The sequence below is a fragment of the Rhipicephalus microplus genome, unplaced genomic scaffold (genome assembly GCF_043290135.1).
Source record: "Rhipicephalus microplus isolate Deutch F79 unplaced genomic scaffold, USDA_Rmic scaffold_168, whole genome shotgun sequence".
NCBI lineage: Eukaryota > Metazoa > Arthropoda > Arachnida > Ixodida > Ixodidae > Rhipicephalus > Rhipicephalus microplus.
The window spans coordinates 222,730-245,298 of NW_027464739.1; the positions used below are offsets into that span (position 1 = coordinate 222,730).

Below are 22,569 nucleotides of genomic sequence, written 5' to 3' on the forward strand. Positions count from 1 at the left end.
CACGTTGACGCACGGTCGCATTTGTGCAACCACCCGTGTCTCCCGAAGACCGTCTGTCGCGAGTCTTCGACGAAAAGCGCAGGCGAGTACTTCTCCACTGATTTCCGCGACCACTTGACGACCGCCTTCGGCCGCCTCATGTCCGTCCGGCACGATCGACGGAGCGCCGCACCAGCGCCTCGTACACGCCACCATAGCACTCCTACCCCTCGGAATCAGCAAAACTCGGACGTTTTCGACCACGACAGACAGAACCTGCCGGCCCGTTGAACGCTTGAACGACATCGCAGCGGCAAGTCGCACACTCACGTTCCGTCACCCTCTGCCACATGATCCTTCATTCACCGGCTTCACAACCAACCCACGCGGTAGACGTTTCGCACGCATTCCCGGGTCTGCCTTTCACGGCAGGACCTTCGTCGACCTCGGTGCGGTGTTCCGACACGTCGGAACTTGCAAGGCATATGTTGAGCGTGCTGAAGCAGCCAAAGGCACCACCTTTTCACCTTTTTGCCGATGATTGTGGGCGTCGTTGCAGAGGCGTTGCTTGGGCAGCCGGCGTAGAAGCCATGTTGGATGGGTGACGTATTCACATTTTGCACAATCATTTTTTTTTTTTTTTTTCCTTCCAGACTTTGGTGCTCGAGTTGGACATGTACACTATGCATCAGTTTTTAAAACAAGTGCTGTAGCATCTCTCGCGACATGCCTGATAATGTTCGCCGGCAAGCATTTGGTGTGACGTCATGGGCGCATAGAGAGTACGCATGCAAGCAAGCACGCGTGGCTTCGACCTCTGGGAAAAAGAAGGTTTCAGTTTTAACATGTTTGTAAGCGAAACTAGAAACTTCAAGCGGACTGGGGATAAAAGCAATGCCGTGAAGCCAGCGCTGCCGCTGTCGGTGCACAATGCTGGTTGTGCATGGGTGGACGTCGGAATTGCTTTGCTACTGTTTGCCCGGCTTTTGGCCAGAACTAAGTACGAGGTGTGAAAGAATGGATTTTAATTACGTGCTAATGAATTGCATCGCTTCTCGGCCTTTTGGCTAAGATCAAAGTGTAGTATCTGTTCTTATCAGCTTAATATCTGATACGGATCCTATTTGGATCCAAGATATTAAACTTATTTTTGTGATGCGGCGGAGTGCTTGAAGCTTGCTTCACCTCCGCCACGGGTTGGCCCGGTATTGCACTACCTCCGGGATCGGCCCACTCACCCCCTGCGGGGTGAGTTCGACAATAAATTCAATGATAGAAGGAGTGTTCGGATTTACCCATGATACCGGGGTAAACGGCGTGGGTGCGTCGAGTGTCCGAGACGGTGGCGGCACGCCGCCCCGGCTGACGCGGTATTCGCGTGCAGGGAGTGCGCTAGCTGTGTTTACACTTACGATTGCTCTGGGAAAATAAATGTTTCCGTGTGTATTTCATATATGGAGGGTCTCTTTTATTTTGTTATGTTCACACGTACATACTCAAGTTTCTTATTTTTTTTAACATTCCTACTCATATTAATAAAACTATTGAGGAAATTATCATTACTGTTTCGGAGGAAAGCTAGAAGTGTGTATACGATGTGTATGCATGTGCGATGTGTATGTATGTATGTGTGTAGAAGTGTGTATGTATGTGCCAAGCTATTTCCGCTTTTCGAATTCACCCGTTTCGCAACGAAAAATAAAAAAGCCTCTAGAAAATGGGGTTTGGTTGGTGTTTCTGTTTACAGTTGCAGTGGCAAGCGAAGGCATTTTTATTTCACATCTTCACGCGGCGTCTGAACCTGAAGACGCGTGCTCTCGCCACGTCTACGCATCTACACTATTCCCCATCACAAATTAAAATCGCAAAGAACGCCACAGGACCCACTCCGCACACACCTGCTGTACGGTGGAGCGGCAAAGCCCCGATGTGCTTTTCCTATGTCCACTGACCTTTGGGGTTTGACGTCCCAAAACCACCATATGATTATGGGAAAATTTCGACCACCTGGGGTTCTTTCACGTGCACCCTAATCTGAGCACAGGGAAATGCAGCCGCCGCGGCCGGGATTCGATCCCACCACCTGCGGGTCAGCAGCCGAGTACCTTACGGCCATCAGACCACCACGGCGGGCATCGCCTTGTTGATCAAACACTTCATTTCTGAACACCATCTCATACCAGCTCATCCACCGTTGGCTCTCGTTAATTACAACGAACATCCTCGCACGCTCACCTCAATGGAATTGCCAGTTGCTGGAAGTTCCAAGGAAATTGCGCACTAGACGTACGGACGCACCACGCACGTACCTGAAGCGACGTGGACCCCAGGACGCGTGAGATCACGCCCCGGGCGCGCTTTGCCTCCGTACCCACTCGTCACTCCTCACAGCTTCACTAAGCCGAGTATGTAGAAGTCGAAGAAGCAGAACAACAAACCAGCCAATCCCCCACAGTGGGTGTGAGCCACAAGTGAAGGTCAACAAAAACAAGCAACACCAGCGAGCGCAGTGACGAAGCTATCGTAATGGGGCGAAATAATCCACGAATATGGCTGCACGTTGACGCACGGTCGCATTTGTGCAACCACCCGTGTCTCCCGAAGACCGTCTGTCGCGAGTCTTCGACGAAAAGCGCAGGCGAGTACTTCTCCACTGATTTCCGCGACCACTTGACGACCGCCTTCGGCCGCCTCATGTCCGTCCGGCACGATCGACGGAGCGCCGCACCAGCGCCTCGTACACGCCACCATAGCACTCCTACCCCTCGGAATCAGCAAAACTCGGACGTTTTCGACCACGACAGACAGAACCTGCCGGCCCGTTGAACGCTTGAACGACATCGCAGCGGCAAGTCGCACACTCACGTTCCGTCACCCTCTGCCACATGATCCTTCATTCACCGGCTTCACAACCAACCCACGCGGTAGACGTTTCGCACGCATTCCCGGGTCTGCCTTTCACGGCAGGACCTTCGTCGACCTCGGTGCGGTGTTCCGACACGTCGGAACTTGCAAGGCATATGTTGAGCGTGCTGAAGCAGCCAAAGGCACCACCTTTTCACCTTTTTGCCGATGATTGTGGGCGTCGTTGCAGAGGCGTTGCTTGGGCAGCCGGCGTAGAAGCCATGTTGGATGGGTGACGTATTCACAATTTGCACAATCATTTTTTTTTTTTTTTCCTTCCAGACTTTGGTGCTCGAGTTGGACATGTACACTATGCATCAGTTTTTAAAACAAGTGCTGTAGCATCTCTCGCGACATGCCTGATAATGTTCGCCGGCAAGCATTTGGTGTGACGTCATGGGCGCATAGAGAGTACGCATGCAAGCAAGCACGCGTGGCTTCGACCTCTGGGAAAAAGAAGGTTTCAGTTTTAACATGTTTGTAAGCGAAACTAGAAACTTCAAGCGGACTGGGGATAAAAGCAATGCCGTGAAGCCAGCGCTGCCGCTGTCGGTGCACAATGCTGGTTGTGCATGGGTGGACGTCGGAATTGCTTTGCTACTGTTTGCCCGGCTTTTGGCCAGAACTAAGTACGAGGTGTGAAAGAATGGATTTTAATTACGTGCTAATGAATTGCATCGCTTCTCGGCCTTTTGGCTAAGATCAAAGTGTAGTATCTGTTCTTATCAGCTTAATATCTGATACGGATCCTATTTGGATCCAAGATATTAAACTTATTTTTGTGATGCGGCGGAGTGCTTGAAGCTTGCTTCACCTCCGCCACGGGTTGGCCCGGTATTGCACTACCTCCGGGATCGGCCCACTCACCCCCTGCGGGGTGAGTTCGACAATAAATTCAATGATAGAAGGAGTGTTCGGATTTACCCATGATACCGGGGTAAACGGCGTGGGTGCGTCGAGTGTCCGAGACGGTGGCGGCACGCCGCCCCGGCTGACGCGGTATTCGCGTGCAGGGAGTGCGCTAGCTGTGTTTACACTTACGATTGCTCTGGGAAAATAAATGTTTCCGTGTGTATTTCATATATGGAGGGTCTCTTTTATTTTGTTATGTTCACACGTACATACTCAAGTTTCTTATTTTTTTTAACATTCCTACTCATATTAATAAAACTATTGAGGAAATTATCATTACTGTTTCGGAGGAAAGCTAGAAGTGTGTATACGATGTGTATGCATGTGCGATGTGTATGTATGTATGTGTGTAGAAGTGTGTATGTATGTGCCAAGCTATTTCCGCTTTTCGAATTCACCCGTTTCGCAACGAAAAATAAAAAAGCCTCTAGAAAATGGGGTTTGGTTGGTGTTTCTGTTTACAGTTGCAGTGGCAAGCGAAGGCATTTTTATTTCACATCTTCACGCGGCGTCTGAACCTGAAGACGCGTGCTCTCGCCACGTCTACGCATCTACACTATTCCCCATCACAAATTAAAATCGCAAAGAACGCCACAGGACCCACTCCGCACACACCTGCTGTACGGTGGAGCGGCAAAGCCCCGATGTGCTTTTCCTATGTCCACTGACCTTTGGGGTTTGACGTCCCAAAACCACCATATGATTATGGGAAAATTTCGACCACCTGGGGTTCTTTCACGTGCACCCTAATCTGAGCACAGGGAAATGCAGCCGCCGCGGCCGGGATTCGATCCCACCACCTGCGGGTCAGCAGCCGAGTACCTTACGGCCATCAGACCACCACGGCGGGCATCGCCTTGTTGATCAAACACTTCATTTCTGAACACCATCTCATACCAGCTCATCCACCGTTGGCTCTCGTTAATTACAACGAACATCCTCGCACGCTCACCTCAATGGAATTGCCAGTTGCTGGAAGTTCCAAGGAAATTGCGCACTAGACGTACGGACGCACCACGCACGTACCTGAAGCGACGTGGACCCCAGGACGCGTGAGATCACGCCCCGGGCGCGCTTTGCCTCCGTACCCACTCGTCACTCCTCACAGCTTCACTAAGCCGAGTATGTAGAAGTCGAAGAAGCAGAACAACAAACCAGCCAATCCCCCACAGTGGGTGTGAGCCACAAGTGAAGGTCAACAAAAACAAGCAACACCAGCGAGCGCAGTGACGAAGCTATCGTAATGGGGCGAAATAATCCACGAATATGGCTGCACGTTGACGCACGGTCGCATTTGTGCAACCACCCGTGTCTCCCGAAGACCGTCTGTCGCGAGTCTTCGACGAAAAGCGCAGGCGAGTACTTCTCCACTGATTTCCGCGACCACTTGACGACCGCCTTCGGCCGCCTCATGTCCGTCCGGCACGATCGACGGAGCGCCGCACCAGCGCCTCGTACACGCCACCATAGCACTCCTACCCCTCGGAATCAGCAAAACTCGGACGTTTTCGACCACGACAGACAGAACCTGCCGGCCCGTTGAACGCTTGAACGACATCGCAGCGGCAAGTCGCACACTCACGTTCCGTCACCCTCTGCCACATGATCCTTCATTCACCGGCTTCACAACCAACCCACGCGGTAGACGTTTCGCACGCATTCCCGGGTCTGCCTTTCACGGCAGGACCTTCGTCGACCTCGGTGCGGTGTTCCGACACGTCGGAACTTGCAAGGCATATGTTGAGCGTGCTGAAGCAGCCAAAGGCACCACCTTTTCACCTTTTTGCCGATGATTGTGGGCGTCGTTGCAGAGGCGTTGCTTGGGCAGCCGGCGTAGAAGCCATGTTGGATGGGTGACGTATTCACATTTTGCACAATCATTTTTTTTTTTTTTTCCTTCCAGACTTTGGTGCTCGAGTTGGACATGTACACTATGCATCAGTTTTTAAAACAAGTGCTGTAGCATCTCTCGCGACATGCCTGATAATGTTCGCCGGCAAGCATTTGGTGTGACGTCATGGGCGCATAGAGAGTACGCATGCAAGCAAGCACGCGTGGCTTCGACCTCTGGGAAAAAGAAGGTTTCAGTTTTAACATGTTTGTAAGCGAAACTAGAAACTTCAAGCGGACTGGGGATAAAAGCAATGCCGTGAAGCCAGCGCTGCCGCTGTCGGTGCACAATGCTGGTTGTGCATGGGTGGACGTCGGAATTGCTTTGCTACTGTTTGCCCGGCTTTTGGCCAGAACTAAGTACGAGGTGTGAAAGAATGGATTTTAATTACGTGCTAATGAATTGCATCGCTTCTCGGCCTTTTGGCTAAGATCAAAGTGTAGTATCTGTTCTTATCAGCTTAATATCTGATACGGATCCTATTTGGATCCAAGATATTAAACTTATTTTTGTGATGCGGCGGAGTGCTTGAAGCTTGCTTCACCTCCGCCACGGGTTGGCCCGGTATTGCACTACCTCCGGGATCGGCCCACTCACCCCCTGCGGGGTGAGTTCGACAATAAATTCAATGATAGAAGGAGTGTTCGGATTTACCCATGATACCGGGGTAAACGGCGTGGGTGCGTCGAGTGTCCGAGACGGTGGCGGCACGCCGCCCCGGCTGACGCGGTATTCGCGTGCAGGGAGTGCGCTAGCTGTGTTTACACTTACGATTGCTCTGGGAAAATAAATGTTTCCGTGTGTATTTCATATATGGAGGGTCTCTTTTATTTTGTTATGTTCACACGTACATACTCAAGTTTCTTATTTTTTTTAACATTCCTACTCATATTAATAAAACTATTGAGGAAATTATCATTACTGTTTCGGAGGAAAGCTAGAAGTGTGTATACGATGTGTATGCATGTGCGATGTGTATGTATGTATGTGTGTAGAAGTGTGTATGTATGTGCCAAGCTATTTCCGCTTTTCGAATTCACCCGTTTCGCAACGAAAAATAAAAAAGCCTCTAGAAAATGGGGTTTGGTTGGTGTTTCTGTTTACAGTTGCAGTGGCAAGCGAAGGCATTTTTATTTCACATCTTCACGCGGCGTCTGAACCTGAAGACGCGTGCTCTCGCCACGTCTACGCATCTACACTATTCCCCATCACAAATTAAAATCGCAAAGAACGCCACAGGACCCACTCCGCACACACCTGCTGTACGGTGGAGCGGCAAAGCCCCGATGTGCTTTTCCTATGTCCACTGACCTTTGGGGTTTGACGTCCCAAAACCACCATATGATTATGGGAAAATTTCGACCACCTGGGGTTCTTTCACGTGCACCCTAATCTGAGCACAGGGAAATGCAGCCGCCGCGGCCGGGATTCGATCCCACCACCTGCGGGTCAGCAGCCGAGTACCTTACGGCCATCAGACCACCACGGCGGGCATCGCCTTGTTGATCAAACACTTCATTTCTGAACACCATCTCATACCAGCTCATCCACCGTTGGCTCTCGTTAATTACAACGAACATCCTCGCACGCTCACCTCAATGGAATTGCCAGTTGCTGGAAGTTCCAAGGAAATTGCGCACTAGACGTACGGACGCACCACGCACGTACCTGAAGCGACGTGGACCCCAGGACGCGTGAGATCACGCCCCGGGCGCGCTTTGCCTCCGTACCCACTCGTCACTCCTCACAGCTTCACTAAGCCGAGTATGTAGAAGTCGAAGAAGCAGAACAACAAACCAGCCAATCCCCCACAGTGGGTGTGAGCCACAAGTGAAGGTCAACAAAAACAAGCAACACCAGCGAGCGCAGTGACGAAGCTATCGTAATGGGGCGAAATAATCCACGAATATGGCTGCACGTTGACGCACGGTCGCATTTGTGCAACCACCCGTGTCTCCCGAAGACCGTCTGTCGCGAGTCTTCGACGAAAAGCGCAGGCGAGTACTTCTCCACTGATTTCCGCGACCACTTGACGACCGCCTTCGGCCGCCTCATGTCCGTCCGGCACGATCGACGGAGCGCCGCACCAGCGCCTCGTACACGCCACCATAGCACTCCTACCCCTCGGAATCAGCAAAACTCGGACGTTTTCGACCACGACAGACAGAACCTGCCGGCCCGTTGAACGCTTGAACGACATCGCAGCGGCAAGTCGCACACTCACGTTCCGTCACCCTCTGCCACATGATCCTTCATTCACCGGCTTCACAACCAACCCACGCGGTAGACGTTTCGCACGCATTCCCGGGTCTGCCTTTCACGGCAGGACCTTCGTCGACCTCGGTGCGGTGTTCCGACACGTCGGAACTTGCAAGGCATATGTTGAGCGTGCTGAAGCAGCCAAAGGCACCACCTTTTCACCTTTTTGCCGATGATTGTGGGCGTCGTTGCAGAGGCGTTGCTTGGGCAGCCGGCGTAGAAGCCATGTTGGATGGGTGACGTATTCACATTTTGCACAATCATTTTTTTTTTTTTTTCCTTCCAGACTTTGGTGCTCGAGTTGGACATGTACACTATGCATCAGTTTTTAAAACAAGTGCTGTAGCATCTCTCGCGACATGCCTGATAATGTTCGCCGGCAAGCATTTGGTGTGACGTCATGGGCGCATAGAGAGTACGCATGCAAGCAAGCACGCGTGGCTTCGACCTCTGGGAAAAAGAAGGTTTCAGTTTTAACATGTTTGTAAGCGAAACTAGAAACTTCAAGCGGACTGGGGATAAAAGCAATGCCGTGAAGCCAGCGCTGCCGCTGTCGGTGCACAATGCTGGTTGTGCATGGGTGGACGTCGGAATTGCTTTGCTACTGTTTGCCCGGCTTTTGGCCAGAACTAAGTACGAGGTGTGAAAGAATGGATTTTAATTACGTGCTAATGAATTGCATCGCTTCTCGGCCTTTTGGCTAAGATCAAAGTGTCGAGCTAGCTGTTTTCTACGAGTCACCCTGCGAGACCTGGGGTCACGTCACGCTGACGTCGGCCCCCGGCCCCTCTGAAGACCGAAGAAAGAAGACGCCCCGTAGCAGCGCTGCTCCGTTCCGCGCGCGTCTGCCGCTCCTGGGTTCCCGGCTCCCGCCTGGTGCCCCCTGATGCCTGCAGCCGCTTGGACCCGGACAACGCCTGCTGCCCCGGAGTCCCCCTGCCGTCTTCGCGGCGCCTACCTACCTCTACTGAGCGGTCCTCGCCTCGGCTGAGCCGCCCACTCTACTAGAGTGCAGCCCGTCTGCACATTACAAGTTTCCACAAGTCTCGCCCTCCTGGGACCAGCGTCCTCAAGAATGGCGACCCCAATGGAGCTCCCAGCCCGGGAGAACTGTTTTTTGTTCACCGCGCCGGAAGGCGACGTAAGCATAGACAATTTGATTGACGCTGTTGAATTGACTGCCGGTGACGATAGCGTTTATGTGTTGCAGCACATGGGCGGTGCCAAGTTTCTCGTTTGTACCCGGAACGCTAGCCAGGCGACGAAGTTAATGGTTGCGGAAGGCTTCCGCGTGAACGACCAGCACGTGCCGGTTGAGGCCGTCGGGCCACCGGTCACGTTTGTTAACGTTTACCGGTACCCTGTGTACATGTCCGACGAGACGCTTGGCAACGCCCTTGCGCAGTACGGCAAAATTAAGGGCATTTCTTTTGCCCCTGTAACAACGAGGTTTAATAAGCTTAGCGGTGTTCGAGTTGTAAAAATTGAGATGAGTCGACCGGTGCCCAACTTCATCACCATCGCGGGCCACCGAGTAATGTTTGAGTACCGCGGGATGCGCCGTGTTTGCGCGCGCTGCGGCGAGGTCGGGCACATGGCCACCGCGTGCACGGCCGCGTTTTGCAAGCGTTGTGGCGTCTTCGGCCACGACACGGAGGGCTGCACAGCCGAGTGTACGCGTTGCGGGGGTCGTCACGGGACGCGCGAGTGTTTCCGCAGGCGCTCCTACGCGGCCGCTGCCCGCGGTTCGTCAGTGCTGACAGTCACCAACGCAGCACTTAGTCAGCCATCCGGCGCCCCTTCGCCGAGGTCGGGAGAGACCACTTCGCGTCTACAGGTCCTCACGCCGAAGATCACGCCCCGCACGACCGCAAGGGGCTCTCTCTCTTGGCGTCGCGACGGGGAATCAGATTCAAGCGCAAGCGGCAGCGCGGCGTCTTCGGATGTTAAGGAAGAGACGCGCGGAGCGTCTGCCTCCGTTAGTTCGGCGTCGGCGTCCTCTGGCGCAGAAACGACTGATACCGAGACGGGCCGGACGCGATCGGCGTCCCTTACAACACCCGCAAGTGTATCGGGCACCGAGGACTGGCCGCCTTTGCCTACCTTAGAAGACGCGTCCCCGGCGTCTCCCGAGCAAGAGGAGACGAGCCACCCCATCTCCGACGCGCCGGCCAACGTGCTGGCCCCTGTCTTGGCACAGGATTTGGGTGGGCTCCCGCAAGCCCCGGCCCGTGATGACAGGCCCATCGTCAGCCGCGGGCACTACGCACTGCCCGAGGTTGATGACCACGCGTCGTCAGATCGTTCCACCGAGCGGGACGCGCCCCGCAAGGGCCGGCGACCGGACCCGCCCGCGGTTCACCCGTCGCCTGGCCGCGAGCGGAGATCTCGCTCGCGCTCGCGTCGTCGCCGCGGAGACGGGGCTGGTCGCGATTCGGGCGCGCGGGCCTCGAGTCGCGACAAGGGCCGCGAGCCGAGGTCTCGCTCGCGTCGACGTCACGGAGACGGGCCGCACCACGACTCCCGTGAGGGTTCCCCCGCTCGTGAGGCGAGGCAGCGGCGGACCGGGCTAGAAGTTAGAAGCAGTGACAGCGACGCCCCGCCGAAAGCGAAGACCCCGAGGTTGGGTAATAACGCCGCGTCCAAGGGGGATCCCCCCGCGGATGGCGGTGAAACAAGCGAGTAGGCCGCGGGCGTCTCGGCGCGTGCGGCGTCGGGGTGGGGGGGGGGGGGTTGCTTGCGCGCCTCGGACGCGCCGCGCCTCTCCGCCTGGAGTGTGAGCAGACGCTATTCGCGTTCTCGGTGCCGGGCATATTTTTCTGATTCCGCCTGGCTTCCCTCTATGTTTTACGGCCGCGCAGCTCGCGTCGTCTGCTCCTACTTAGTTTGTTTCTTTCCTTCTGGTTCACCTTTCCGTCTCCTCGCCAGCAGCGATGCGCCGCCTCCTCTCTCTACTCTACCTCGCCTCCCCTCCTCCTCTCCTCGCGGCCCGGGGGCCCTTCTCGCCCGCGCGCCCGGCGGCGGTCTGCTCTGCGCGCTCTCGCTTCGTTCGGTCGTTCCCTCCCGAGCTACACTCTGCGACTCCCAGTTGAGGTTGTACAAGGCTGCTTGCTCCTTCAGTAAGGCATGCGCTTCTCAGCTCTTGCGCCCTGTTGCCATCATGACAGGGCCCATCTCCTCCTTCCCATTACCCATTTTATTCCGCTATGCCTCACCTTAAAATAGCTTCTTGGAATGTCAGGGGTTTCCGGGATAGGGCAAAACAGGAAAGCGTCCTAGCGTTTGCCCTGTCCCTGGGGATCGATGTGCTATTCCTTCAGGAGACGAATTTTCGATCGCCGCTGGACGTCGCCACCTTCAAGAGAACCTTCCGGGTCGACGCCTTCTTCTCACTCACAAACGCGAGGGCATGTGGGGTGGGGGCCATCTTCATTACGGGCCGCTTCCGGCAGAAAGCTTTTTGCACATTCGGCGCAAACGGCCGCACTCTTTTGTTAGATTTATTTGTTAATGGGAAGCGGTGCCGCTTTGTCAACGTTTACGCCCCGGTGACGCGTACGCAAACTAATAACTTCTTCCAAGAATTACTCCAGATGCTCTCAGAACCACTCCCACACATTCTCCTGGGAGACTTCAATTGCGTAATAGACTCGCACAGGGACGTCAGGGGGCCGGGCCGCGGAGCTTCCACTTACCATGCGAAGGAGCTCGTGGCGCTCTTAAGGCACCTATCCCTCACGGATGCCTGGATTCACGTCCATGGCGATCTTTTCGCACCCACGCGCTCCTCACAGTTCACCGCCTCTCGTATCGACCGGACCTACCTGCCCGACTTCCTCCTTTCCTCAGTGGAGGCATGCGAGGTCCTGCCCCTCCCTGCCACTCTCGCAAACCGATCCGACCACCTCCCACTTGTCACCACAATAAGGTGCCGCCCCGGAATTCTCAGTGGCAACCATGGCTGGCGGCTTGACGCGGCTTTGCTCCTCGACGAGGATAGCGTCGAACGAATCAGAGAGCGCATTCAGGCCTCAGTTTACGAAGTCTCAGATGTAACCCCAGAATCATGGGAAGCACTGAAAGCAGAGTGGAGGACCATTCTCCAGGACGAGGGAAAAGCCCGAAAGCGCAGGATCACAGACAGACTGAATGAGACCCTACGCAGGATCCGTATCATCAGGGGGGCGGACACCCTGACGGACTGTACGCGGGGCTACCTCGCTGCTCTGGAGGCCGAACATACCCGGCTACTCCAACAACGTGCGCGGAGGCCACCCAAAGACCAGGCCGAAGCAGACCCAAATGGGGTGACCGGGAACGGCCGTGTCCACATCACGCGGGTTCAGCGCCCGGACAACTCCTTCGCCACTGACCCAGATGACATTGGCATGACCTTCCGGAACTACTTTGCAGACCTCTTTCGAAACACAGTCTGCGCCGGCACCCCAGACGGGGAGCATCTGTATGAAGAGCTCTGTCGTAACCTTGCGCGCCTCGAGCAGGACGAAGCTGAAATGTTGGGCGGTGATGCAACAGCGGAAGAAGTAAGGACTACCATCAAGAACATGCCACCGAACTCCGCTCCTGGCACAGACGGACTCACAGCTTCCTTCTATTCCACCTTTTGGAATGAACTGGAGAACGTCCTCGTGCTGATGGTAAACATGGTGGTCACCCATCACCGGAAACCTCCATCCTTCGGCGTAGGGAGGATCGTCCTCCTCCTCAAGGAGGGCGCCCAGCAGGAGGAGCTTTCGGCGTGGCGGCCGGTCACCCTTCTGAATACTGACTACAAGGTGGTGGCTTCCCTGCTAAACAACCGCATGAAACCATTGCTACAGACTATAGTTTCAACACAACAGACCTGCGCAGTGCCGGGCCGATCAATTTTCGCCAACTTGACGGTCACGCGGGATGCCTTCGAATATTTGACTGCCAAATCTTTGTCGGGCGCCTTCATATCGCTCGACCAAGCGAAGGCCTTCGATCGAGTTGGGCATGAGTACATGCTCGAAGTCCTGTGCCGTTTCGGTTTCCCCGCACACTTTGTGGAAAGCATCGCCCTACTGTACAGAGATCTCACGTGCCACGTAGTCGTAAATGGCGCCTCATCGACTAACTTCGCGTACGAGAGAGGTATCCGCCAGGGATGCCCACTTGGGCCCACCCTCTTCATACTCTCGCTCGAGCCGCTGCTGACAAGAATCATGAACAACGACCGCATTAGGGGCTTCCCACTAACGGGGGAGGCCACAATCAAAGTGCTCGCCTATGCGGACGATGTTTCGTTGTTTGTCCGTGACCCGGCAAGCTTACAGGCTTTCTGGGAGACGTTCGCACCCTACGCGGACGCCTCAGGCGCGCTCCTTAACATGGAGAAAAGCAAGGCCATCGCCTTTGGCGCCTTCCCCCGAGAGGCCCTGGGTGAGCTGCGCGCAGTGGACACCGTCAAGGTACTGGGCATCTACTTCTTTGGTGGCGGCGTGGCGGAAAAAACCTGGCAGCGAGCGTTGGAACGCGCACAAGTGGCGATAGAGCGCCTCAGCCCAAAAGGCATGTCTTTGCGCGAAAAAGCCCTGGCAGTGACAACCACCATTTGCGCCTTTGCGTATTACGCCAGTCGAGTCGCCGTGATGCCCGCTAAGACAGCTACAAGGCTGATGAAAATGATCGGTGCCTTCCTATGGGATGGCAAGCCCGCGCCCATACGCCGCACCCTCCTACACCTTTCGACGGACGAGGGTGGCCTCGGATTATCACACCCGCCCACTACTAGCAAAGTGCTCGCATTAAAAACGGCTAGGGCATTGTTCCAAACACCCGGATACGTAGGGAGGGACATCATGCGCTACTGGTGCAGCACAAACGCTGCCTTCCTGGATGCGGAGCGCCCCCTCACTCCTCTTGCGGAAGCTCCCTCGAGCTTTTACAAGGGCGCCGCAAACACTATGCGGATGCTTGTGAAAGACGCCTCCGAATGTGATATTGATAAAACCCCACCCGCTCGCATCGCGGAGGACATTGCGCGGCACCAGTTGACGCAGGAAGAATGCAGGCAGTCCCAAAAATGGCAACAAAACGCGCGCAGAGATGGGCGGAGAATGCCCAAACCGGTAGCAGACTTCTCGTGGAGGAAGAATTGGGACGTCCTACCAACTCGCCAGCGCCTACACAGGCTGGGCATCGTACCTTCCGCCCGCTGTCCCAATTGCCCCTCCATCGAAACCCTTACACACGCCCTGCACAAGTGCCCCGCAGCTAAGCCGGTGTGGCGGATAGTGGCGAGAGAGTTTCGCATCCGCCCTCCTCCAGCCCTCGCCAGGAACAGAGGCGCATTCGCCAAACTGGTGGTAGCGTGCACACTGTTCGTGCTTTGGAACCGGCGCTGCCTAGCCGAAGCTAGGCACAAACCAGTACGGGCAGCCTTCCCCGCGGTAGCCAAGATACGCTTGATGTTGTGGCACTATCTGTCAGAGGACCTCGAAACCAGCGGCGAGGAAAAATTCCTTCGCCGATGGCACACGAGGTTCTTCGTACTACAAAATGGCAAGCTGCGCCTCCCCATCACCCCCTTCTAACCCTCTTCCACCAAACTGCCGCTCGGTATGGTGTTGACCCCTTAACCCACGTTTCTACTTTAAACTAGTATCTTCGTTTTTATTGTCCGCGTGCTTGTTTCACCCCTTGAGATTGTATAACCCTCTGTGTTTTGCAAGAGTCTTTTTTGTTTAGCCACAATACACACTGTGCTTGTGCAATTTCTCAACACATGTGTAGGCAACTGTGTGTTTGATCCCATGTTTCTGTATCATTATTATTATTATAATTATTTTTTTTCTCTTAAATGAATGCACATGTTAATCTTGCATGGTAAACACCTCTTGAAATGGTGTATAAGGCTGTAACCTGGAAAATGTACTTTGCTGCTACTGCGTGATTTCAACCCATGTCGCGGTACCTCTCATGTTATTTTGTGACCCTGAGCCTATTGTCCATTTGTGTTGTAGCCCCTCGGTGAAGGGCAACGTGTGACTCGTTAATAAAATTTCCCTTTGTGTAGAAAAAAAAAAATTACACTAAAATTTACACTCTGTTCTTATCAGCTTAATATCTGATACGGATCCTATTTGGATCCAAGATATTAAACTTATTTTTGTGATGCGGCGGAGTGCTTGAAGCTTGCTTCACCTCCGCCACGGGTTGGCCCGGTATTGCACTACCTCCGGGATCGGCCCACTCACCCCCTGCGGGGTGAGTTCGACAATAAATTCAATGATAGAAGGAGTGTTCGGATTTACCCATGATACCGGGGTAAACGGCGTGGGTGCGTCGAGTGTCCGAGACGGTGGCGGCACGCCGCCCCGGCTGACGCGGTATTCGCGTGCAGGGAGTGCGCTAGCTGTGTTTACACTTACGATTGCTCTGGGAAAATAAATGTTTCCGTGTGTATTTCATATATGGAGGGTCTCTTTTATTTTGTTATGTTCACACGTACATACTCAAGTTTCTTATTTTTTTTAACATTCCTACTCATATTAATAAAACTATTGAGGAAATTATCATTACTGTTTCGGAGGAAAGCTAGAAGTGTGTATACGATGTGTATGCATGTGCGATGTGTATGTATGTATGTGTGTAGAAGTGTGTATGTATGTGCCAAGCTATTTCCGCTTTTCGAATTCACCCGTTTCGCAACGAAAAATAAAAAAGCCTCTAGAAAATGGGGTTTGGTTGGTGTTTCTGTTTACAGTTGCAGTGGCAAGCGAAGGCATTTTTATTTCACATCTTCACGCGGCGTCTGAACCTGAAGACGCGTGCTCTCGCCACGTCTACGCATCTACACTATTCCCCATCACAAATTAAAATCGCAAAGAACGCCACAGGACCCACTCCGCACACACCTGCTGTACGGTGGAGCGGCAAAGCCCCGATGTGCTTTTCCTATGTCCACTGACCTTTGGGGTTTGACGTCCCAAAACCACCATATGATTATGGGAAAATTTCGACCACCTGGGGTTCTTTCACGTGCACCCTAATCTGAGCACAGGGAAATGCAGCCGCCGCGGCCGGGATTCGATCCCACCACCTGCGGGTCAGCAGCCGAGTACCTTACGGCCATCAGACCACCACGGCGGGCATCGCCTTGTTGATCAAACACTTCATTTCTGAACACCATCTCATACCAGCTCATCCACCGTTGGCTCTCGTTAATTACAACGAACATCCTCGCACGCTCACCTCAATGGAATTGCCAGTTGCTGGAAGTTCCAAGGAAATTGCGCACTAGACGTACGGACGCACCACGCACGTACCTGAAGCGACGTGGACCCCAGGACGCGTGAGATCACGCCCCGGGCGCGCTTTGCCTCCGTACCCACTCGTCACTCCTCACAGCTTCACTAAGCCGAGTATGTAGAAGTCGAAGAAGCAGAACAACAAACCAGCCAATCCCCCACAGTGGGTGTGAGCCACAAGTGAAGGTCAACAAAAACAAGCAACACCAGCGAGCGCAGTGACGAAGCTATCGTAATGGGGCGAAATAATCCACGAATATGGCTGCACGTTGACGCACGGTCGCATTTGTGCAACCACCCGTGTCTCCCGAAGACCGTCTGTCGCGAGTCTTCGACGAAAAGCGCAGGCGAGTACTTCTCCACTGATTTCCGCGACCACTTGACGACCGCCTTCGGCCGCCTCATGTCCGTCCGGCACGATCGACGGAGCGCCGCACCAGCGCCTCGTACACGCCACCATAGCACTCCTACCCCTCGGAATCAGCAAAACTCGGACGTTTTCGACCACGACAGACAGAACCTGCCGGCCCGTTGAACGCTTGAACGACATCGCAGCGGCAAGTCGCACACTCACGTTCCGTCACCCTCTGCCACATGATCCTTCATTCACCGGCTTCACAACCAACCCACGCGGTAGACGTTTCGCACGCATTCCCGGGTCTGCCTTTCACGGCAGGACCTTCGTCGACCTCGGTGCGGTGTTCCGACACGTCGGAACTTGCAAGGCATATGTTGAGCGTGCTGAAGCAGCCAAAGGCACCACCTTTTCACCTTTTTGCCGATGATTGTGGGCGTCGTTGCAGAGGCGTTGCTTGGGCAGCCGGCGTAGAAGCCATGTTGGATGGGTGACGTATTCACATTTTGCACAATCATTTTTTTTTTTTTTTTCCTTCCAGACTTTGGTGCTCGAGTTGGACATGTACACTATGCATCAGTTTTTAAAACAAGTGCTGTAGCATCTCTCGCGACATGCCTGATAATGTTCGCCGGCAAGCATTTGGTGTGACGTCATGGGCGCATAGAGAGTACGCATGCAAGCAAGCACGCGTGGCTTCGACCTCTGGGAAAAAGAAGGTTTCAGTTTTAACATGTTTGTAAGCGAAACTAGAAACTTCAAGCGGACTGGGGATAAAAGCAATGCCGTGAAGCCAGCGCTGCCGCTGTCGGTGCACAATGCTGGTTGTGCATGGGTGGACGTCGGAATTGCTTTGCTACTGTTTGCCCGGCTTTTGGCCAGAACTAAGTACGAGGTGTGAAAGAATGGATTTTAATTACGTGCTAATGAATTGCATCGCTTCTCGGCCTTTTGGCTAAGATCAAAGTGTAGTATCTGTTCTTATCAGCTTAATATCTGATACGGATCCTATTTGGATCCAAGATATTAAACTTATTTTTGTGATGCGGCGGAGTGCTTGAAGCTTGCTTCACCTCCGCCACGGGTTGGCCCGGTATTGCACTACCTCCGGGATCGGCCCACTCACCCCCTGCGGGGTGAGTTCGACAATAAATTCAATGATAGAAGGAGTGTTCGGATTTACCCATGATACCGGGGTAAACGGCGTGGGTGCGTCGAGTGTCCGAGACGGTGGCGGCACGCCGCCCCGGCTGACGCGGTATTCGCGTGCAGGGAGTGCGCTAGCTGTGTTTACACTTACGATTGCTCTGGGAAAATAAATGTTTCCGTGTGTATTTCATATATGGAGGGTCTCTTTTATTTTGTTATGTTCACACGTACATACTCAAGTTTCTTATTTTTTTTAACATTCCTACTCATATTAATAAAACTATTGAGGAAATTATCATTACTGTTTCGGAGGAAAGCTAGAAGTGTGTATACGATGTGTATGCATGTGCGATGTGTATGTATGTATGTGTGTAGAAGTGTGTATGTATGTGCCAAGCTATTTCCGCTTTTCGAATTCACCCGTTTCGCAACGAAAAATAAAAAAGCCTCTAGAAAATGGGGTTTGGTTGGTGTTTCTGTTTACAGTTGCAGTGGCAAGCGAAGGCATTTTTATTTCACATCTTCACGCGGCGTCTGAACCTGAAGACGCGTGCTCTCGCCACGTCTACGCATCTACACTATTCCCCATCACAAATTAAAATCGCAAAGAACGCCACAGGACCCACTCCGCACACACCTGCTGTACGGTGGAGCGGCAAAGCCCCGATGTGCTTTTCCTATGTCCACTGACCTTTGGGGTTTGACGTCCCAAAACCACCATATGATTATGGGAAAATTTCGACCACCTGGGGTTCTTTCACGTGCACCCTAATCTGAGCACAGGGAAATGCAGCCGCCGCGGCCGGGATTCGATCCCACCACCTGCGGGTCAGCAGCCGAGTACCTTACGGCCATCAGACCACCACGGCGGGCATCGCCTTGTTGATCAAACACTTCATTTCTGAACACCATCTCATACCAGCTCATCCACCGTTGGCTCTCGTTAATTACAACGAACATCCTCGCACGCTCACCTCAATGGAATTGCCAGTTGCTGGAAGTTCCAAGGAAATTGCGCACTAGACGTACGGACGCACCACGCACGTACCTGAAGCGACGTGGACCCCAGGACGCGTGAGATCACGCCCCGGGCGCGCTTTGCCTCCGTACCCACTCGTCACTCCTCACAGCTTCACTAAGCCGAGTATGTAGAAGTCGAAGAAGCAGAACAACAAACCAGCCAATCCCCCACAGTGGGTGTGAGCCACAAGTGAAGGTCAACAAAAACAAGCAACACCAGCGAGCGCAGTGACGAAGCTATCGTAATGGGGCGAAATAATCCACGAATATGGCTGCACGTTGACGCACGGTCGCATTTGTGCAACCACCCGTGTCTCCCGAAGACCGTCTGTCGCGAGTCTTCGACGAAAAGCGCAGGCGAGTACTTCTCCACTGATTTCCGCGACCACTTGACGACCGCCTTCGGCCGCCTCATGTCCGTCCGGCACGATCGACGGAGCGCCGCACCAGCGCCTCGTACACGCCACCATAGCACTCCTACCCCTCGGAATCAGCAAAACTCGGACGTTTTCGACCACGACAGACAGAACCTGCCGGCCCGTTGAACGCTTGAACGACATCGCAGCGGCAAGTCGCACACTCACGTTCCGTCACCCTCTGCCACATGATCCTTCATTCACCGGCTTCACAACCAACCCACGCGGTAGACGTTTCGCACGCATTCCCGGGTCTGCCTTTCACGGCAGGACCTTCGTCGACCTCGGTGCGGTGTTCCGACACGTCGGAACTTGCAAGGCATATGTTGAGCGTGCTGAAGCAGCCAAAGGCACCACCTTTTCACCTTTTTGCCGATGATTGTGGGCGTCGTTGCAGAGGCGTTGCTTGGGCAGCCGGCGTAGAAGCCATGTTGGATGGGTGACGTATTCACATTTTGCACAATCATTTTTTTTTTTTTTCCTTCCAGACTTTGGTGCTCGAGTTGGACATGTACACTATGCATCAGTTTTTAAAACAAGTGCTGTAGCATCTCTCGCGACATGCCTGATAATGTTCGCCGGCAAGCATTTGGTGTGACGTCATGGGCGCATAGAGAGTACGCATGCAAGCAAGCACGCGTGGCTTCGACCTCTGGGAAAAAGAAGGTTTCAGTTTTAACATGTTTGTAAGCGAAACTAGAAACTTCAAGCGGACTGGGGATAAAAGCAATGCCGTGAAGCCAGCGCTGCCGCTGTCGGTGCACAATGCTGGTTGTGCATGGGTGGACGTCGGAATTGCTTTGCTACTGTTTGCCCGGCTTTTGGCCAGAACTAAGTACGAGGTGTGAAAGAATGGATTTTAATTACGTGCTAATGAATTGCATCGCTTCTCGGCCTTTTGGCTAAGATCAAAGTGTAGTGTTGGCTTGTCCATCCTACTCCTGCTCTTTGTAGAAGCAATCGACCACCCGCCCGGTTAGTGCGGTGTCTTTCTCTGTCTCTTCTTGTGTTGTTGTTGTGTGCATGCCTTCTTAGCTTGTTCGAGCGACCAGCAACGACTGCCTGCGGATTCTTGGACCCCCCTGCTGACACTTGGTTCCTGCTGCCCTGGATTTCTGGCTCTGGTCATTGGTGAGATGCTAGTTCTTTAAAAACACTTCTTTTTTGCCTTTCTTTTCCGCCCCCCTTTGGGGGGGTGGGTTCTCGTGCTCGGCGAGACGGGCTGCTCCAACCGGCCTTGCCGGCAGCTTCCCGTCTGAAAAGCACCCTTTTTCTTGTGTATTAGTTGGCTCAGCGGCCCTTGCATCATCTGCCCAAGTGATGTAAGATAGCGCAAGCCTTCCTTGCACGCTCTTTTTTTTTTTTTTTTTTTTCTTTCGGAGCGCGCCTCTACTCTGGACACCAGCGAGCGCCGCTGGTGACCACGTGGAAGCAGCGTCTCCGCTCTCTCCTTTTTCTTTACTTTTCTCTCTCTTTTTTTTTCCTCTCTTCTACTTTCCGTCCACGTGGCCCGCGCTAAGGCTCCCCTCCCGCTCCCACTGTTGCCAGCTACACTAACAATGTAGCCAGGCGACTTTCTCTCTACTCTTGCACGCTCCTTTTTTTTTTTTTTTTTCCGGAAGCCCCTCTGCTGACACGTGTCAGTAGAGGGCACGCTCAACCGGGTTTTCCTGCCTTCCCTTTTTTTTTTTCTTTTCTCTTCTCTCACTCGCTCTCTTTCCTCTGTCTTCTTTACTAATTCCTTCTGGTACCCTCCTCTCTGCTGAGGCGGTCAGTACTCCTTCTGCCTTGGGGCAGCCAGCTGCACTCGCCATGTAGCTGGTAGCCCGCGACTCTCACTGGTGCGCACGCCGTGTTTTTTTTTTTCCCTTTTTCTTTCCACTTTCTTTCTCTTCCTTTTCCTCTCTGGGCGAGCGCACCCCTCTTCTCTCTTCTCCCCCGACCAGGGGGAGGAGGTCACTCACTACCTCCTTTTCCCCTTTGTCTTAGGTCGTCAGCTCCACTTAAGCATGGGTTGACGATCACCCCCCACCCCCACCTTTTTTTTTTTTTTTCCTTTCCTCTCTTCTTCCTCTATCTCCTCTCCATCATTCTACTTCTTACTCAAGTGTACAGTGCCGTCTTTTATTGAAGTGTTTTTTCACAAGATGCCTAAGTGTTCTCACAATGATGTACATCCGGCCGTGCTAATCCTGTTTTCTTTAGAAGTGTTCGCCCGCCAGTAGGCGATGTCCGAGGAGGTAGGTCCCCCGAATACAGGGGAGGCCGGGACGCCCACTGCACCGAGGCCGCGAGATGCCCAAAACCAACCCCAGCTGGGCAAGGAGGGACGGACCCTTGATGTCTTCTTCCCAATCCCACACAGCTTCACCTGCCCCATAGACAAATGTGGGGTACGGTACTCCGGGATCAGCTGGACAAGCAGGCGACAAAGCTTGGTGCGGCATCTGCTAGACGAGCATGAGCTCAAAGTAAAGGTGGCATACACCTGTACCCTCTGCTCCACGACCGGCCTTGGGCTGCATCCCACACTCCACTCCTGCATCTCAAGAGGTAGACACGAGCTGTCGCCCCTCGACCTCAACAGGCACAAGTGTCCACAATGCCCTGCCACCATGACAACAAGGAAAGGGCTGGACAACCACATGCGCAAACACAAAAAACAGGAAGCACAGCACATGAACGAGCGACCACCGACTGCAAGGACTTCGAGGGCTGCACCTACTACAACTCCGACTGGCCGACCGCCCCGCGCTGCTGCCGGCAACCGAGCCACACGGACAATGACCCTTCGATCGTCACAGAGCTCCAACTCAACGACGTCAACGGGATCATCACCAAGCGAGGACAGCGCGACACTGAGCGCAGCGCCGGACTCTCCAACACCAACAGAGCTGCCACTCACACCTTCCTCCCCCCTTCTAGGTGACTTGCAGGAAATCCCTGACCGGGTTTCTGCAACCACGGGCACCCCATCGCCCACGCCTAGCGAGGCCTCCACCGCGAGGAGCAGGTCTTCATGTGCCTCTCTGTTCTCACAGGTTGGAAACGCGTCCTGCATCACGCCGAGTCCCAGGCAACATGAGTCGCCGCACAGCGACACGGACCACGACAACCCACGGCGTTCCCGGCCACCATCACCGGACCGGGCCCCTACCCCTCTCCCTCCTCTCTTAGGCAGCACAGCTTGCTCTCCAAGCCAGAGCTCCAGGGATGCGACAATTCCATCAGCAACCAGCGAGGAGGAGTCACCACCAGAAGGGTCACGGTTTTCGTCCCGTCTCCAGCAGGATCCAGACACAGCCCGCGCTACTCAGAGGACCAGTCAACAAGGAGCACCGCAGCACAGCTTGGACACGACACAAGGGAACCCTCAACCAAGTCCATCAG

The 22,569-nt window shown here is 53.9% G+C and overlaps 5 non-coding genes across 5 annotated transcripts; all 5 read left to right on the forward strand.

Annotated features, from left to right (window-relative positions):
- The first annotated feature begins 1,026 nt into the window (after positions 1–1,026).
- Positions 1,027–1,218, forward strand: LOC142791525 (U2 spliceosomal RNA). The gene has a single exon (XR_012890271.1). It is a non-coding gene; the product is annotated as a U2 spliceosomal RNA (small nuclear RNA).
- A 2,341-nt stretch (positions 1,219–3,559) lies between these two features.
- LOC142791526 (U2 spliceosomal RNA) lies at positions 3,560–3,751 on the forward strand. Its single transcript, XR_012890272.1, has one exon. It is a non-coding gene; the product is annotated as a U2 spliceosomal RNA (small nuclear RNA).
- A 2,341-nt stretch (positions 3,752–6,092) lies between these two features.
- LOC142791527 (U2 spliceosomal RNA) lies at positions 6,093–6,284 on the forward strand. The gene has a single exon (XR_012890273.1). It is a non-coding gene; the product is annotated as a U2 spliceosomal RNA (small nuclear RNA).
- An 8,707-nt stretch (positions 6,285–14,991) lies between these two features.
- Positions 14,992–15,187, forward strand: LOC142791476 (U2 spliceosomal RNA). The gene has a single exon (XR_012890245.1). It is a non-coding gene; the product is annotated as a U2 spliceosomal RNA (small nuclear RNA).
- A 2,342-nt stretch (positions 15,188–17,529) lies between these two features.
- On the forward strand, positions 17,530–17,721 carry LOC142791528 (U2 spliceosomal RNA). The gene has a single exon (XR_012890274.1). It is a non-coding gene; the product is annotated as a U2 spliceosomal RNA (small nuclear RNA).
- Positions 17,722–22,569: the final 4,848 nt, after the last annotated feature.